The 19,080-nt window shown below is 42.0% G+C and overlaps 1 long non-coding RNA gene across 1 annotated transcript in view; it reads right to left on the bottom strand.

Moving 5' to 3' along the window:
* Positions 1 to 15,210, bottom strand: part of LOC148343292 (uncharacterized) — a 34,374-nt gene extending 19,164 nt beyond the window's left edge. Inside the window, exon 1 of the long non-coding RNA XR_015846163.1 lies at positions 15,064 to 15,210. This is a non-coding gene — a long non-coding RNA (uncharacterized LOC148343292). The remainder of the gene's footprint in view (positions 1 to 15,063) is intronic.
* Positions 15,211 to 19,080: the final 3,870 nt, after the last annotated feature.

The raw sequence follows: 19,080 nt of genomic DNA, 5'->3' as shown, positions 1-19,080 counted from the left end.
ATTTCATTTTTAAATGAACAATTTATTTGCCGTTTACTATTTATTGGATTCAATGTCGACCGTTTTCCTGCTAGACCAGCTGTTTTGTTTCTATTGAAAAAAAATCCTTATCATGAAACGCATACCAGTAATAAATGATTTGTAACATTTCAGTTCATTGCATTTGCATTAAGCCAGCCTGTACTTCATGGTAGTGTTTTTTTTTTTTATACACATTTCTTTCAGTCAGGCAAGAGGTCTGTCATTCAGCTGTCCCACATAACACATCAAAATGTCACCCCGGGATTTTCCACTTTTGATACCATCATTGCTGGCAGCACTTAGTTTATGTTTTTTAAAAAAACTTTTATGTAGGTCATTTTTGAAACAGCAGTGATGACCTATCTGTGGTTTTGTTTAGAAAGTTTGGATCTTGTTCACACGCTGGGAAAACCGTATTTATCCACAGTGAATCACATCCATATTCAAGTAGCTTCCAGAGTGACACATTAGTCCTGGTGTAAAATACACCTGTCATGTCAATTATGGGAATTATAGTATTCATGTGAAAACATGTCCACCTGTAATGTTTACAGAGCTCACGACAACAAACAATACACTGTGCCAGTAGGAATCCTTATCGTTGAATTCTTTGTATTGTGTACTGATGATTGACAAGTGAAAATGAGCCAGAATGTTTATTCGGGCCATTGATACCTACTATATTAAGGTTTGTCATATTTTCTAGTCTCGTTATGCTATTAACAACCGAGATGCTTTCTTTTGTGCTTTATCGTGATATATGCCATGTTCACATTTGGAGTTTACTCAACGTTTGTCCAAACAGTAAAGCCATGAAAGTTGTCAGTTTCATTTTACGTGGCAAGAGATGGGCCTGGAGGTTATCGTATTCGTAAGGAGAGTGGTTTATTTGTACTAAAAATTAAGAACTTGCAGAGAGTTTGTTTTGGATTTGGATACATTAAGACACTGGGAAACATTAAACGACTTGAACATGTAATATGTGATACGTCCCACTATATTAGAGTTTTTTTTCATGTGCACAATATGCAATCGGTATTTGAGTTGTGTTCATTTAAAATCAGCAATGATCTTGCTTTGACATGAAACAATATTACATACTGATGGAGATTGACGCCAGTATCGCTTTTGTGAAACCAATTATCAGTTATACTTCTATTAATTAATTTGAAAAAAATATCTTAATTTGTTATTGATAATAGGAACACATATCAGCAATACAAATTTATCTTTCGCATTTGTGTGAATTCAATTGTTGTTAATTTTGTTCATAATTTATAGTCTGGGATTATTTATTTATTGGAGCCATTATCAGTTACTGTTATTTATATTTTTCAAAATACAACTAGTTATTGCTACAAATATTAATCAAAGGCAGTGATCACCCACATTTAACTTTATGCCCCACAATAGAAAGTTAACAATCGTCATTGGAAGTTAAATTACCAGCGGCGATCACTCAATTTGCATTTTCCTTTTAAAATGTTCAAAGTATTAATAAATCAATTAATCACCTATTTAAATAAAAGTAGCATCAATGTAATAAATTTATTACTCTATGCAGACGGTAATATTGTGTTTACGAGTAGAACTCTGAAAAAGGAACATTTTCCCTTTGACCTGTCTAAGGTTTGTCATAAATAAATCATTCAAACTCAGCCAGTTCACACTTTGAGCTGGGGGCTATAATAAATCAGCACAAAGGAAAACAGTGAAAAGGGAAAGTATGCGCGAGAAAAACTTTGATTGAAAGAAACCTTCTCGTGCCACAATAATCCACGCAGTTTCATTTTAACCACTTATCAGGAACCAAGCCATCCGGTTTCTATCGTTAATCCTGTTCAGGGTCACCAGTGAGCTGGAAGTGGGGCACACCCTGGACCGGTGGCCAGTCAATCACAAGGCATCCTTCAGCAGGCAAGGAACCATATTTGGTAACTTTAAAAAAAAGACCCCCTTGTCACTTAAGACAATTGGAAATTGTTGCTTTCACCAGGCCAATTAGCAAAAAGAAATAAAAGATAACTGCACCTCTTATAACGCAAATAAAATTAGACATTTAGTACTGCGTATGATTACAGAATTGAAGAAAAATAAAAGATCTTCGGTGATATAGTAAAATTATTGTTTAGGATATGATGGCGTATTAGGGGCTACCTGAAAATATCATCTGTAGTCACAGTGAGAATGTCAGAATTGTAAAAGAATAAATGTTTGATTCTACAACAACTAGATAAATAACTAGATAAATTTGCAATTGTTTACGTGATTTTTTTTTCCCATAAAAAAATAACAATCGTTGCAAAATACACAGATCTTTCTCAGATTTTTTTTTCTTTTCTTAAGAGTGTAATAAAGATTTTCCCCAAAATGTCTAATGATTTTACGGCATTTTTGTACTATAATGAGGCAATATAAGGACACGATGGTAGGGAGGAAAAAATAAGGCAAAAAGAGATGTCAAACACAAAAGGTTTGAGCGTGCCGTCACTTCTCCTCGAGGTCTGCTTTGTTTGATGTTGAGAGCAGTGCCCACATGTCCAGCCTTTCTGCCAGGAAATTGCAACTTCGTCCCCCCCCCTCCGAGCCCCTCCGACTGCTGGGAGAAGCTTTCTTCGTTTGATGTTCTAAAGAAGACTCTCCAATGCAAGTTGGCCTTTCATCCACTCTCTTCTCTTTTTGTCTGTGATTCACGCAAAAGCTGGCAAAAGTTAGCAACATTTGAGAATTTCCCTTGTGGATGAGTTATCTATCTATCAATTTCACAGGTCAAAGGTTATAATAAGACACTGAAATAAACAGCTTGCGAGACAAAGAGAGGAATCTTGCTGTCAGCTTTGGGACATTTAATAGCTTTCAATCATGATTCAGATTTTCAAAAGCATGTCTGAGTGTACCAAATTACGGGAAAAACTTGGAGGGTCAAAGGTTGGCCATTCAATGCACAAAAAAAAAATGGCAGTTCTTACTTTACTCGCAGGAGCATGCATGATAATAAGCCGGTGTTGGCCGAGTCTGTAATGAAATGAGGGACTGTACTTGAAGATGAAGAGGGAAGTGAGTCATTGTCGTGTCAGTGTAGGTTCCTGTCGTACTCAGGCATACATAATAGGACCAAGAGTTGTTAAAGAGGCGTTAGCCTTTTTTTTGGAGAGGAGGAATATCCAAAAAAAGCTCGACGGTCAAAGAGATTCTTGTTTCAGAGGACTATCCATCAAGTAGCTTTCTTTGTTTGTTGTTATTGTAGTTTTGTTTCACGCAGGCTCCCTCTGCAGTTGTGAGCTGAAATTCACAACTTTCCTTTTTAAAGGGGAAGTCAACCAACAGAAAATATTTGCAATAGTATGTATAAAGTGGCTTCACTTGTAGAAACACGGCACTCTGATTAATAGCGCGTTTGTGGAATATGAGTAAAACAGCAAAATTCACCTTTTTTTTTAGCCATCTCAAGGAGGCGGCCATTTTGTCATTTCTGATGTGAGTGGAGGCTTAATTGTAAAAAAGCAAGCTAGCAAAAAAAAAACTAGCTAGCTAACTTCTGGATCATTCCTACCCCTTTTGATCAGGAACTGTATTATTTTGGCTGATGATCAGTTAAATAAGCTTTTGTTTTCGTATAGCATTCACAAGTCAACCCATTTGTTGATCCCTTTTTTTAACATGTTCAACAAAGTCAAGTTTGAACTGTGAAACACAGACAATATAGAGAGCATGGATGGTGCAAAACCCGATTTCAATAAAGTCAAAATGTGAATAAAAACGTAATACAATAATTGGCAAAGCCCTTTTCAATCTATATTAAATTGAGAAAGAGAAGATTTAATGTTAAAATTCATCTAACTATTTTATTTACATAACATTTTTCAAAGGTTCAAAACGCAACACTAAGTGATGTACAGTGATTCAATGGAAAGAACAAACAAATGCACAGAGGCCCACCATGCCCACAGGTAAACATATACCCAACCGTGCAAATACACGGACACACAGAACACATCGGACAGTATAGAGATATGGAAAGGAATTGAGGATCCAGGTGAGGAATACAATCTCTGTGGAAGCAATCCACAGAGGTGCCACAGTCCGCAAATAACAATTTAGTTTTATTTACAATCATGCAACATGCATGGATTTGAGTGACCAAAATGAAATATTGTACCTTCGGGCTTGTCATTATCATACATTTCACCTGAGTAGTGCTTCATAAAGCTTCATTTAAATGAAGTGTTTATCTCAAAGCAGTAACTGATCATTATCCGGCAGCAGTTGTGGTCTGGTCTTACTTTGTTGAAACAGTTAAATTACTCTGTTAGATCTGTCTTTCTCAAAACAGAATAAATCTTGGGATACATTTGATTGAGCCAGATGCAGACAAATTTACAGCCCTAAAATCAATTATTGCAGCATTTTGGAGGAGAGGGGGGAATGGGAGGAGAAAATTTGTAGTTCTATGACGACTACAAACTCCATCTGATGAACTAGATAAGAAAAGCTTTTAAACTTGATTGCTTGTCAAAAGAGGCGTTGAAGGATGGAATTGTGTGAGGTTTTTGACTGAATTGGTTTCTCAAAATGCATCTGATGACGTTAACCAAGCTTGCAATGTTACTAACTCACTATGTTGACCTTGAGATAGCCAATAAGTCAAAATATGGAGCGCTTTCCTTCTCATTCCCTCTTTGACAAGTGTTGCATCCCACTAACAGCAGCCCTGAATCTCCGCTTGGAGCACAGCTCAGCTGATCTGACAGCATACAAATTCAAGGACCAACATCTGTCTTATTTTGATCGTGGAACGAGCTTGGCACTAGCGTATTTTGGACGGCATCCAGTTTCACATTTTGAACTAAAACTAGAACAAAAAAAACATTTTGGCTTCTCAGGATTCATAAACCATGGGTCCATGCAGGCACAAACAGCTGTTTTGTGTTGCCCTCCATTTGCACTGAGTCGTATTAATCAGCTCTCGGTTCACACTGGTGATTTATGTAACCATCCTGCATTGGGTTTGAAGGAGAAGAGAACACAAATAGATTGCAGACGCCAGCTGGGGTGTGAGTAATGTCCAACAGGCGGTGGTTTGCCAAAACGTGTCGCCACCACACCTCCACTTTAGATCAACACCCCCATCCAAGTTGACATCCAGGTGAAGTGACATGACACTAGTCTCTCCATTTAATTCTGACTTACAGCCATCTATTTTCCATGGCTCATCCTGTTCAGGGTCACAGGTGATCTGGAGCCTATCCCAGAGGAATTACAGCACAGACTGCTCTCCAGTCAATCATAGGAAATAGGTAGCCAAACAATCATTTACACTTGCACTCTTCCAAATGAGAGTTTCCAATCAACCTGACAAGCAAACTCTGTGCGAAAGCTTCCGGCCAAAGTGTGTGATTCCAACATGTGTTTATGATGTACATACAATGGGTCATACTTCATTTGGCGGTATGTAATTTAGATAAGTCAGAGCGTGATCATTAACCAAGCTAAGGCAGCACTGAAGTCATCATTCTGTAAAACATTTAGGCCATAATGTGTGAGTACAAAACAGTCGAATGAAAAAAGCAAATACAGCCGCGACATAACCTCGAATCATAAAGTGAGGACCCTTTGGAAAAAAATCATCCCTTCTAGAATGACAGTACACTGGCAACATCATAAGACAAACATTTTGGGACGCGGTGATAAACAACAGCTTTAAACACAGATGCTCTCATCAACTTACAAGGATGTTGTGCCTAAGGATATACAATACAGTAATTTACCTCACGATCTCCATTTTGCTGTTTTCTTCCTGCATCATTCGCCTAGGAAATAAAACGCTTCTCATTATCACACTACAATTCATGATATAAAAATAAAAAGGAAACATGTTCTCCTCCATTAAAGTTTCGCTTTTCCATTGCTGATTCCAAAACAGCCTGGCCGCACACCACCCACTTGGCCTGACTTGGCCTTCATTGCTTTTCCATTACAATCAGGCACCAATCAAATGGGGTGGGACTGCGATGGGATGAACTGTACAAGAGTCGGTGACCCCTGATGTACAATATTGGAAACATGGAAGTGATCAGCAGCACGTGATACATGGACCGACAGATCACAACAGCCAGTCAGATAATAAAAACGCGGTTATTCTTTTGGTTCTCATGCTAAATATTTTGCCTAATTGTGCCAAATGAAAAGCAAGACAACACAAGTCAAAACCTCTCGTGATAATACCAGCACTGACCAGTTGATCTCTAAATCGAGCCTGGATCTGGTTTATGCAGACACCTCAAAGAGATCTGTCTTTTTCTTAAGCCCCATATATGGCTGACTATATCATAATAGATTTAAACTATTTTATTCCCCTGGAGAAAGGAGTAAAAGTCAGCAGGCCTGGGAACAGAGACACAACAAAACAATGTTTGAATGTACAAGACGGATGATGTGACTACGAATATTTGACAGTGCACGTAACCTCGGCCAAATAATACCAATTCTCTATGTATGTAAGACAAACCTCTAATTAAGTAGGATGGGATTGTGCAGTTGGGGATTTGTTTTGGACTTTTCCTCAACCTGAAACATATGGAGCGCTATAATTTCTTGGCAAGCTTTTGTGGCAAAGGCCGGACCTCTTCCTGTGGTTCTTTTGTTCTAAGTGGGGCCAGGAGGTATCGAGGGATTATGCTTATCATTGACACAGGATGCCAGCAGGAGTTCATGGTGCGAGAGGGGAAGTGACAGTGTGGCACTTGCTTGTTTTCACAGAGAATGAGGCGCTATTGTGACACACGGCTGTGCGAGCCGGTGAAAACAGGAACACTAATGACGTCCCTGAAGATTATCAAGAGGTTTCTTCACCAAAGCTGCATAACATCAGTCCCTTTTGGGGTATTGTTTGCTATCCAAAGCTGGACAAAACTTCAGTGTGTGACAGTGACATCAATCGCAAAGAGGGAGACATCTAGTCATGTATTGGTTTCTGGTGTATGTGCTTGGTTAGGGGATGTGGTTTGCAGGTCGATAATATCACTGTGTCACAGGTGCATTTCCCCTCCCTGAGTAAATGTGGTTTCGCAACTAGCGTCACACAGCTTGTGTGTTTAAGGTCTTGGCGTAACAAACGCATAACAGCTACCAGCAAGAAGAAGGCAATGATCATGACACAACTGAATGGCTCTTGTTCCAGTATCAGTGCAACTAAAGACTGCAGAGACTATACCACCATAGCTTAATTATATCACGTTTGTCTTCAGTAGTGAGTACTTCGTGAAAGTTTATATTTGGGCTGTCTGCCATTGAGACATTAAAATCCACCAATCCCCCTGAGGCACTTAATCTTATGCATTCCCCGAACTGCTCCCTTGACACCCTTCCATCCAGTCCTGGCATTTGTCATAATCTTGTATGTTTTGATGATCAACAAGTTTTTCTTTTATGGCCTTAATAGCAATTATTTGTTTTCAAAATAGATTTATTCGGGGTATTTTTGGTACAGGTAATCTGTTGCTTCTGTGAGCTATAGCTGCTTTTTTTTCTGCAAGAAAAAAAAATTAAAGGTGAGCCAATTGTGAGAAAAACAATGATGTGGCAATTCTTGGGTGTACTCCAACATCAGCTGGGATAGGTGGTACAAATTCTAAGGACATCATTTCTAGGTGCAGCCTAACAATAGAAGACATCGTGTTTGATGGGCAACAAAATTGGCGGAATCCAACTGAAGCCGGAAAAAAAAAAAATCTGACTTACTACCTGTAATGCGGGCCAAACTCTGACACTGTTCAGACAGGGACCGAGCAGCTGGTTTGAGAGGGTAACATACCTCTGGAGCACCCTCCACAGGGCTCGCCAAGAGAACCAATCAAATGCCTTCTCCAAGTCCACAAAGCAAACTCTCATTCACCATCCAGAACTCTAATAGTGTAAAGATGGCCCACTCTTCCACAGCCAGGACGAAATCCAGACTGCTCCTACTGAATCTGAGATTCCACTTTCCAACGGATGGACCTCTTCAAAACCCCCGAATAAGCCTTATAAGGGAAGCTGAGGAGTGTGATCTTGCTGTGGTTGGAGCATTTAATCCAGAATATCCTGGAAGATGTCCAGAAGTCGTTCCCCATAGCCTCACCTCAAGTACCCATCAGCTGCCTCGGGAGTACAACAGGCCGAAAAAGTCCATTAGGATTCTTTGTTTAACTTAGCCGCATCCCTCACCACGAGTGTCCACCAACTCGTTCAGGGACAACAGGCATCGATCACCTCTCACAGCTCCAGTTGGCCGCCTCAACAATAGGGGCACGGAACATGCACCTCTCGGACTCTATATCCCTCGCCACTCTTTCTTACAGGGGACTCTGTCAGTCTGACATTCCCAGCAGACCCTCACGATACATTTGGATCTGCGTTCCTCTCATCGGCAGAGCCAACACAACACCAGGTGGTGATCAGTCGACAGCGCTGCACCTCTCTTCACCCAAGTGTCCCAAAAGCTCCTCTCTGTTGATGCATCATCAGGGGTAACTCCAAGTTCAGAATCTTGCTCGAGGACACTTTAACATGGTCATAAGGGAACACGATTGAACCCACAACCTTTAGGTTGGGAGACGACCACTAAACCATGTGCGCTATGCTGCCCACAACGGGGTAGCAGAGGGTACAAATTAGATAATTATTTGATAGATAAGATAGATAGATCAGGTAAGATATACACACACATATGCACGCACGCACGCACGCACGCACGCACATGCACACACACGCGCAGTGCCTATTGATACATTGTTGTTACATGGCTGACACATTCACGTTGTTAGTACCTGTACAAAAGTTGTATTGCAAAAGCATCTGCACCACTTGACTAAATACCCAACTGAAAGTCCGTTCTTTGTCTTCTTTCTTTGGGTAAGAGAGAATATGAGAGGTTTACATATTTGAGACACAAAGGTTAAAGTCATAAACGTCCAGCAGCGAGAAAGTTGCCCATGAACAAAAGTGTTACATCACACACACACACAAAAAAAAGTCCATTAGCTCATAAATCATAGTTGATTATGTTTGTCTTATGACTTGTCTCCACAAAATGGGGACCAGAGGTCAGAGCTGGTCAAACGTCTCCACCCCTGTCACCTTTTGAACTTTGATCCAGCTGCCCCCCTCACCCACTCAATGCTCAGTCACAGGGGTCAGGGGTTTGACCTCACCCACTCGGGCCCAGCAGGCTAATGGCCTGCCACTGTCACTGCCTGCCGCAATAACAACTCCATGAAGCATTCTTACAGCTAGCGTGCAGCCTGTGGTTGCCGCAAATACGTCTGCATTGGTGGGACACTGATTTGTCTTATGTTGGAAACACAGACGACATAGTGATAAGACATAGACACAGAGGGAGCGTCTGTGAGTTTGTAATCAGTGCAAGCATGTAAGCCACAGAATATCAAAACAAGGCCAATGCTGCTGCTTACCCTTCGATTGCAGAAGGAGAATTGTGTGCATCTGTGTTAAAAGGTCCTGTGATAGTGAACAATGGTTCCTCTTCATCAGGTCATGTGGTGCGTTTGTGCGCGCATGTGCACGTGTGATTTTGTATCCAACTGTTTGTGTGTGTATGTGCGCCTTGCGGTGCAGCCTGATCACATGAAACCAGTGCTAATGAGGGACTACTGTTCGCAAACATTAGTTGATCTCTGCTGCAAGCACACTAGTACAACATGTGGGAGGTTCAATGTGGTATCATGTGACTGAGGTCACACTACAGTGGAGTACACTTCTTCTATACAGACACAGTTACACATGGCCATCAGCTAAATTGTGTTCACACTATCGAATGTGTTTTATGGTGGGCCTGAAGTGCAAATCACAAAAATAAATAACAAAAAAAAAAAGAAAAAACGGTTATCGCAACACAAATAAAAAAAAATGTATATGAAAATAAAAAGCAGAACACAACAGCAAATCAAAAATCACCCAAAAATGAAAGAACAGATAAAAAAAAAAAAAAATCACAAAAACAACTAAAAAAAACAAAAAAGTTATTGCAAACAATTAAAAAACAAAAAAGGAAACAAAAGAAAATGTACGTTAGCCATGAGTCTGATGTTCCTCTGCCCTGCCCCACCTACCAACATGTTGCTGTGCTTTGCCATTTTTAACGTGATTTTTTTTTTTTTGCAATTCATTTTCTTTCATTTTTTTTTGTTTTGATTGTGATCTTTAATTTGCTGTCGCGTTCCGTCTCTAGTGATATGGTTTGTTTGTTTTTGTGTTTTTTGTTTGTGTTTGTGATTACATTTCTTGTTTTTAGAATTTTTGATTCGTTCCGTTTCGTCTTTTATTTTGTGTGTTTTGGTTTTCTGGTATGACTCCCTGCACTTTTTTTTACCAAGATCGCAGACCGTTCTGCTCCATGCTAGGCGTTCTGGCGTAGGGAGGGTGCGTCCTTTGACAAAAAGTGCCCAACTTTTTGCCTGCTAGAACCACATCTAAGTCAGATGCAACAGGTAGATGGCTATACTAATGCAATTTCCGTGACTATGATCAGGACCGATTGGCAGTCTGCGCAGAAATGCCGCTCACCGCACAGTACTTGTTCAGTTCCCATAAATAGAGGCCATTACAGCTCAAATCCATCCGTCCATTTTCTATTTGCAAGTATATTTAGTCTATCCAATGCTGACATCATGTGAAACAATGAAATTGTTCAACTGTATACATTTGAATTGGCCAAATGAGTCTTTCTGTGATAGAAAAGTCTGAATATAATAGTCCCACATGATGCAGGGTTGTACGAAGTCCAAAACCTGCAAATAAATTACAAGGCTTGTGAAGGGTTTTAATTAGTGGCTGCACGCACACTGTACACATGCGTACACAAATATACTTGTGCACACCACAATGTACGGACAGTCGAGGAGGCTTTATTGTGCCAGTTAGTAATCACTGTCCCATTAGGAGGTTTTTGCCAATAGGGCTTATTTAAAAAGCCTTAATCCCTTTTCCCAGTGGGGCGCTATTGTTGGCCACTGCCCAGCGTCCAGGTGAATCATTACAGGAAGTGAAGTGGATGTTATTGGTGTGTCTGGCTCACAGTCTCCTATTGGAAATTGGCCAGCTGACAGCATTGGGCAGCGCCTGTGGAGCCATTGTGTGAAAAAAAACTTTCTTTAGCCCGAATACCAAACACACAAGTGTAGTTTAGTGCGTTCAGTCTTTAATGTGCATTTACAGCAACCAGATGAAGACAGATGCCCGCATTTGAGTCATTTTGGGGAAACAAAGCCTCTTGGCCGTTTTGTCTTGTTTGCTCCTCTGGTGCCTAATTAGAGAGTCCCATTAAAGCCACCAGCATGACTCAAGAGTAGCCGTCTTGTCCCTGATGCCTTTTGATGGAGCGCCTCAAATTGCTGGGCCTCGCCCATTGATGTTTCACTCAAACGGCTCTGTGGTCACATGATGAGGATTAACGGCGACTGATGGTCATAGTTGGTTGTTTGAAGATCACACAGGTTCGGACGCAAAGATAATACAAAAACGTGCTTTTCCTCAAAGGGTTTAGCGAACTGAAACATTTCAACAGCTGATCAGGCATAAAATTTGTTTTGATTTTTGTGATATTTTTTAAAAAGGTAAGATTTATTATCTGTGAGGAGATAAAAAGTTTTCCTATTCAACTTTCTAAAGACTCTGTTGACCACTAGCAATACTCAACGGTACCTATTTTTGTGACGCATGCAAGTCTAATGCAAAAAGCAGTCTAAAAGTGCACGCGGGTGGAGTTTTCTTTTTTTGGGCATTTTGCTAAACTTTGCACGGGTAGAATTGGCGTAACAGGCTGTTTGCGATTTTGTGCGTTGTTGTGGGATAGAAGTAGACTTTTCCCGGGTCTAGACTTCAAAATCAGGGTGGTCATAGTGCAAGCCCATAGTGCGCCATGCCTGACATAACGGGGGGAAAAAAACGCACCCAACTTGGGGATTGCACTCATGCCCTCAGCTTGGAAGAGCAGAGCACTAAACTAAATGTCCGAGTCTCTGGTTTTCCAAATCGCCTCATGACCGCAATGAAAGGTACAACTGAGGCTGGCATTTGTTAAACATTTTCATATTTGGGATGTGGTGCCAACCCCCACCCCCTTCAATAGTGAAAATGGTTATTCATCGGTAGCAGTGATACTGATGGAGAGCACAGAATGATCTTCTAGCCAGGAGGAAGACGAAGTCGAAAAAAAAAAAAGAAGATTTGGAGACTCAGAGTTCTTTATTCATACCTAACTTTGGCCAACAGAAAAGTACACGGGGTGCCACATACACGAACCAAAGTGCGCACACAGCATTTGAATCAATCACATCTGTGTGACAGAGCAGCCTTTGCTATTAAGAGAAGTCTTGATACGAAAGTTAGTGCGTGTGTAACGTGCACTCAACACAAAAACACAAAACAAGTGGATTAAATTAGAAGGGTGACTATCAAAGCCATGTGTTTGGGAGCACGCCATGCTAGCGGGTGCCAGAAAGGAGAGCATTCGCAAGCCTTCATGTTGGTGAAAGCTTTTAATCAGAGAGAGAAGTGACAAAGAATTAAAGAAAATCCATTGGGAGAGCTTATAGTGGGGGCGGTGGAGTCTTGGCGAGCTTCAACTAATGGGGATGTGGATATAAACTTTCATACCCCCAGCTGTTTTATACTACTATTTACTACAGAGCAGGTGCACAACTCTGAAAATCTCTTTCTACTTCTAAAATCTCGTAAGAATGAGCAGCACAGCCACACTGTAAATCAAAGAGTTAACAGTTAAGGCACCTCAGGAGCAAGTCAAGATTTGAAAATGCAAGAAACACAGAAGTATGTAGAGAGTGCATCAGTTCATGAATTTAAGCGTGCATCGCTCTTTTTCTTTTAAAATTGTTGTTAAACTCCCGTGTTGACTCTGCCCGATATTGTCACCTTCATTTTTGCAGAATTGTGTAAACACAGTCCAACAAGGAAAAGGAAAAAGATCACCCCCCCCCCTCCAAAAAAAATAAAATTTAGCTTTTTTACGTGTTTTTGAGTGGTGAAAATAGTCTTCAGAAACTTTCAAAAGACCGATGCTTAAGGCAGGGCCTGTCAATAAGATTGGGCTCCTTCACACAAGGGGGTGGAGGTTGAGGTGGGGGAGAGGGGCCCACAGGTGCCGAGCCTTAAGCCTGGGGGAGGAGTGTTTGAGAAGGGGAATGGAGGTTTTGTGTGTGTGTGGAGGGGGGGGGGTCAAATTAGATGCATTAGAAGAGGAAAAGACGACTGCAGTAGATTTGTCCGTGTTAATTTGAAGGTGGTCAAGACTCACTAAATGTAAAGTGGCTTTGCATTGTTATGCATCCACATTAGGTGACAATCTATTTTCTCATAATCTGTAAAATGCACGCTTGAAGAGTGGTGCAAGGAGCAATATCATTTTGCATAAAAAGTTTCAAACTTGTAAACGGCACTTGAAAATGCATTCCTCCACTCTTTCAAAAACCAAGAGGGCAGAGGGAGAGACGGCAGGGGGAAAGAAACGTATCAGCATATTGTATTTGCTCAGCAGAATTTAATATGCGCGAGCTGGAGGTGCTTTTCTTCTGGGGCCAATTCCCTGGAGACACATCCATCTCTGGGAGATGGTTGGGAGGACAAAAAGAGGGGCTGGGGTTGTGCTGGGGGAGTGTTTTGCCCCCGAGGCCCAGTCCGGGCTCGCTTAAACACACACACACACACACACAAGCATGATGGCGCAAAGCAGATATCAACAGTTGCAAACACACACAAGACATACACACAGATGCACGTATTCACACATGCACGGTCCTCAGACAGAGACCGCCTTGTCTCACAACAAATACAGACTTGGTCAAACAGAGGGGGGAGGGAGGGAAAAGGAGGAGGGTGAAAAGGATTTTAAAGGGGGGGGGGCACACAGGGAAAAAGACATATACTCCAAAGTGAATGGTCTAAGGAGAGAGAGAGGGGCTATTTTATTAAAAGAAACATGCTGGATAAAGGAGCTCCAGAGTGAGTAGAGGTGTGTGCTGGTGAAAGCGAGGGAAAAGTGAGAGGAGCGCTAATGTCCACTGACAGCCTTGTCAGAGTCAGGAAACAACATGAATGCTCGTTTATAGGAGGACTAGTGGCTACTTTGTGCAACAGCTTGTGCCTCATTACTTGACCAGCTTGTTGCCAGTCACTTGGCTCCGAGTCATTTCTGGGCTGCTAACAGGTGACCGGGCCTTGTCATGGTCTGAAAATGTCACTTGTGAAAAAATTAAGCCTGAAATAGCAGCACTCTCCTACGGGCCATGACTGAACTGTTACGCAGTTCTGGGGTTCTGCAACTACAAAGAACAAACCTCAATTCCAATGAAGTGTCGTGTCAAGTTCCGAGATTTTTCCTTGACCGCAAATCTGCCCAAACTTGAAAAACAGCCTGAGGAATTGTTGAAGAATGCAAAGAACAACTCAATTATACTTATTCTTTCGTTATTTATTGACGTAGGGGCGGGAGAAGAATAATTTGGAGTAAAATAAGTTGGAATAGATTTATAACCTTCAAATTAAACGGACATTGATATACTTTAAATACAGTTCGATTAGCATTTTCTCAAAGTTTCAATAAAAGAACAACTCTGCCCAAAAAAGGTGTCAGAGCTGGGCTGGCCGTCCCCGGGGCGGCAACAAACCTTTTTTTTTTTTTTAGGGGTGGGTGGGGTGGTGGGGGGCGGGGGGATACTTTGAGCCAGAACATGGTCGGGGGCCGACGTACCGAGATAGCGGCCGGAGGGCGGGGGACTGACTGGGCAAAAAAGGGTCAAGTGCCCAACTCTGACAAATATACTTGACTCACTTTCATGAAACAAATCTTGCTAGTACTTGTACATGAACTAATTAAAAAACTATTCCAACATTTTAAACACTTTAATGATTTTAATTAACATCATACTGATCATACTCTGTGAAGTTCACACAAAGTTTCAATGAAGCATTTTTAAACATTGCATTGCACTTCCTTAAAGCCATTCAAAGACATAGTTGTTTTCCTACCAGTGGCGTCTTCTGCATCAAGAGTTACGGTAATGTGTTCTTTCCAGCAGCAGTTGAGAGTGCTAGCTGAGCTACTTGCAAATATTTCCCAGTGACTGCTCAGATGAATGTGGTCAATTTATATAGAAGCACTTCCTGAGATTTTAGTTCCACCAGCTGTTAGTGTGATCACCTTCTCCAGATTGGAGTGCATACTGAATACTGTGCTCAATGGATTGTGGTTTGGCATGTGGTCGCCCTCTGGTGGTCTGGAGGCCAACTGATTGAAACTTGTGAATGTTTTCCTTACTTATACATTCTTTTTGATGCATTGGGTTTTGATGTCACATCCATACCTCCTGGCGGGGGTCAAATGTTGGAGCAAAATCAATGCAGAGACCCAGCCACCAAAACCTTTGCAATGTAAGCCTTGTCAGAGGTTGAGCTCCCATACTGTAATTACGGATGAACCGCCTGTAGAAATTGGCGAAACCAAAGAACCTCTGCAATTGCTTGGTTGATATAAGAGACGGCCGGTCGACCACAGCTTGTATTTTGTTTGGATCAGCTCTGAGTTGACCCTTCTCCACAATGAACTCCAAGAGCTGAACAGAAGTGCAGTGAAATTCACACTTCTCTGGCTTTACATTGAGGCGGTTTTCCAGCACATGTTGTAACACCAGCCGGACGTGTTGTTGATGCTCTTGGAGACGGACAGTACAAATGATTGATTTATCAAGTCCCAAAGCACATTTGCTTACCCAACTTTGACGAAATGGCAGAAACAGGCACTCAAAATGACCCATAGTTGTGTTAAACGGAGTTTTCCACTCGTCCCCCTCCCTCACCCTAACCAAGTGATTCCGTTATTTCGCAGGTTCAGTTTGGAGAAAATTGTAGCAGACGGCAGAGGAGCGAATGGCGACTCTATCAAAGGCAACAGGCATTGGTTCTTCACGCTGACTTCATTCAACCCGATTCATGGCCTCTGGGTTTTATCTTTTTTGTTCTGTTAGTAGGCACGCAGTAGCAGACTCTGCCCAACAATGCTCACCAGGTAAATCGAAAAACATGGAGGCAAAAGGAACAGCAACACAACCCAAGAGGGTCACAGCTTTTCCACTGCAGCAAAAGTCGATCGCCAGGTGTGCCGGTGTGAGTCCATCCATCCATCATCTGTACCGCTTCTCCTCACTAGGGTCGCGGGGGGAGCTGGAGCCTATCCCAGCTATCTTCGGGCAGTAGGCGGGGGACACCCTGAACTGGTTGCCAGCCAATTGCAGGGCACACAGAGACAAACAACCATCCGCGCTCACACTCATACCTAGGGGCAATTTCGAGTGTTCAATCGGCCTGCCATGCATGTTTTTGGAATGTGGGAGGAATTCGGTGTACTCGGAAGAAACCCACGCAGGCACGGGGAGAACATGCAAACTCCACACAGGATGGCCGGAGCCGGGATCGAACTCACGCCCGATGCTGTCTCTCACTGTGAGGCCATCGTGCTAACCAGTCGGCCACCGTGCCCAGGTGTGAGTCATTGACTGAAATTTCTTTTGGGGATTTTCCATTTCAGTCGACAGTGCGCAGTGTGACGAATGCACCCAATGATATTACTCATGCATATTTTAGAAAACTGTCAAGTAGTAAAAATATATTACAAATGTTGTGAAACCGCGAATACTCGAAATCTACCAAAGTCATATGATTCAGAATTTAATCAAAACTTTCATTAATGATATGCCTCTAGAGTTGCACCTTGATCCAAGTGCATACAAGAAATGTGTGAATAATATAAAAGCAAAAAAATGAATGAAAATTAAAAACAAAAGTTATTGCAAAAGCAGTACACATTTCTCCGTTGTGGCTGTTTGTTTAAAAAAAAAAACTTCAAACAACTGTCTTTGAAATGATCAAGATGTCCCACTGCACACCTCAAAATGGTTTCACTCAAAAACCCCTTCTGAGGCTAAACTGTCAACAAAAGTGAAATATCTCCATCTTAATATGGGTCCATGGCAAATTGCCCACCATCTGCTGTATTTGTGGAGTGTTACATCACCATTCACCTTTGTAGGGTGGAGAGAGAGTCCGTACTGTCACAGTGAACTAATATCCAGCTTTTATTTCGAGCTTCCTATTAAATCCCCAAGAGGAAACAAAAACGACTTATCATACAAGTGTAATTATGGAAAACTGTGTTTTGGTTAGCTGCTATGAGAGGACATGTCAACACTGTTGAAACAATCCCGCAGAGAGTTGGTGCAGTTAAATGGCCCTGCTGAGTTCATTTCCGGCTACGAGCACAGGCAATGAGGGATGAGAAGTTCCAATGCTGTGCTTGTTGCTCTTTATGGTGTGGTCACACAACACGTCTAATTGGGCAATCAGAGAGAGACGGGTATACACGCACACACTCACACACACAATTCCAGACTGGGGCAACTATTCCAATCAATGTAAAAACTGCAGCGATGAACACAGATATACAAAATGCAAAGTCAAATAAAGTTACATATTCCACATGAACAATTAATTTGGTGGTGTGAGTAAGTCATGTTCGAATTTTCCTCCAGCCTGAAGCAAACTACAAAAATTGCTCCTCACATTGTTCCTCCCCCACAACGCAGGCCAAATCATAAACACAATCCTCAGTTCTTCTGCAAATTGCTGCCTGGATCACATTTGAAACCCATGCTGCATGGTTGCAGATACCCATGACCAACCTTATTATACACTTACCCAATTACCTAGTGTGGTAAGTCGCAGGGCAAAGGGGCGCTTGCACACATACGAGCCTGCACGCACACGCTGTCCGGTTGATCGGGGAGGCAACAGGGGTCGTCAAGTGCGCGGGGAGTGTGAAAGGATATTGACAAAGTGCATCAAGTTTGTATCCAGGCTTGGCTTGTCCCCAGCTGGCTTTGGGCCATGATGCAGGTGCCACATGAGATCACTGGCCAAACTCGTACACCCCCCCCCCCCCCCCAGCGAAAGCCATATCGCTGTCCGGCTACTGTGAGGCTCCACAACAGGTGCAGTAAGGTTAGGCTGCAGGCATCAACACGCAAGGAAACAGACTGTTATTGTGGTCTTTCCTTCCATCATCTCCTCTTTTTTCAGCCCACCGTCACCCCAACCCCCCCGATCCCATCCCTCTTGTCCCCTCCCGCCCTCCATCGCTTCTCTTCCCCAACGCCCCGGGGAGCAATCGAGAGGTCCAACCTGGACGTGTAACCTGAGTGCAACTCTTGTGTATCGTGCAAGGATGTTGAAAAGAGGAGGGGAAAGTGGAGTATGTTGCACATGGGCAGCTTGGCATTGTGTGTGTGTGTGTTTGTGTGTGTGTGGGGGGGTGCGTTATAAATTCTTGTGTGTCATAAATTTCCATCAATAATTTTTTTTTAGCCTGACATGACAGATGATTGCAAAACCGTTGAATGCAGACTATTACTGCTTTCGCCACTTTTATTGGGGACAAAATGTTATATGCACAGTCATTATCTACATATTGTCATTTGAAGTAAGTTAAGATAACGTTTGTGGAATATGAGTTAAGCAGTAGAGTTTTTGTCCACTTTCCGGGGGTGGACATTTTGCGACATTCTGTCGAGTGAAAATGACATCACGATTGCTCAGGGCTCAGTTAACAACCAATCATGGCTCAGCTTCAGAAAACAGGTGAACCGTGATTGGCTGAGCCTGCAGCCACTGAGATGTCATTTTGAGGCGACAGAATGTGCCCAAAAAAATGGCTTAATTTTTTAACTGATTTTATGATACTGTTATATTTTCTTTTAAAAGGTTCAAGAAAGCTTGAAAAAAATGGCCGCTCACAAACACAACCTTAATCAGAATGCTGTGTTTAGACTAGTGTCGGCACATAAAACATATTATTGTCAAGAACTTTTTGGGGTTGACTTCACCTTTAAAGCTACAAAACTGGCACTAATGAATGCATACTATATAACCGGTGTTTCCACAAGGTGGGCATATTGTTATATCGTACTATCATGTATTTGAAGACTGCTTCATGAA

Source organism: Idiotropiscis lumnitzeri, chromosome 1, assembly GCF_059441095.1.
Source record: "Idiotropiscis lumnitzeri isolate Australia: NSW breed Sydney's pygmy pipehorse chromosome 1, RoL_Ilum_1.0, whole genome shotgun sequence".
Taxonomy (NCBI): domain Eukaryota; kingdom Metazoa; phylum Chordata; class Actinopteri; order Syngnathiformes; family Syngnathidae; genus Idiotropiscis; species Idiotropiscis lumnitzeri.
This window is presented reverse-complemented; position numbering and strand designations above follow the sequence as displayed.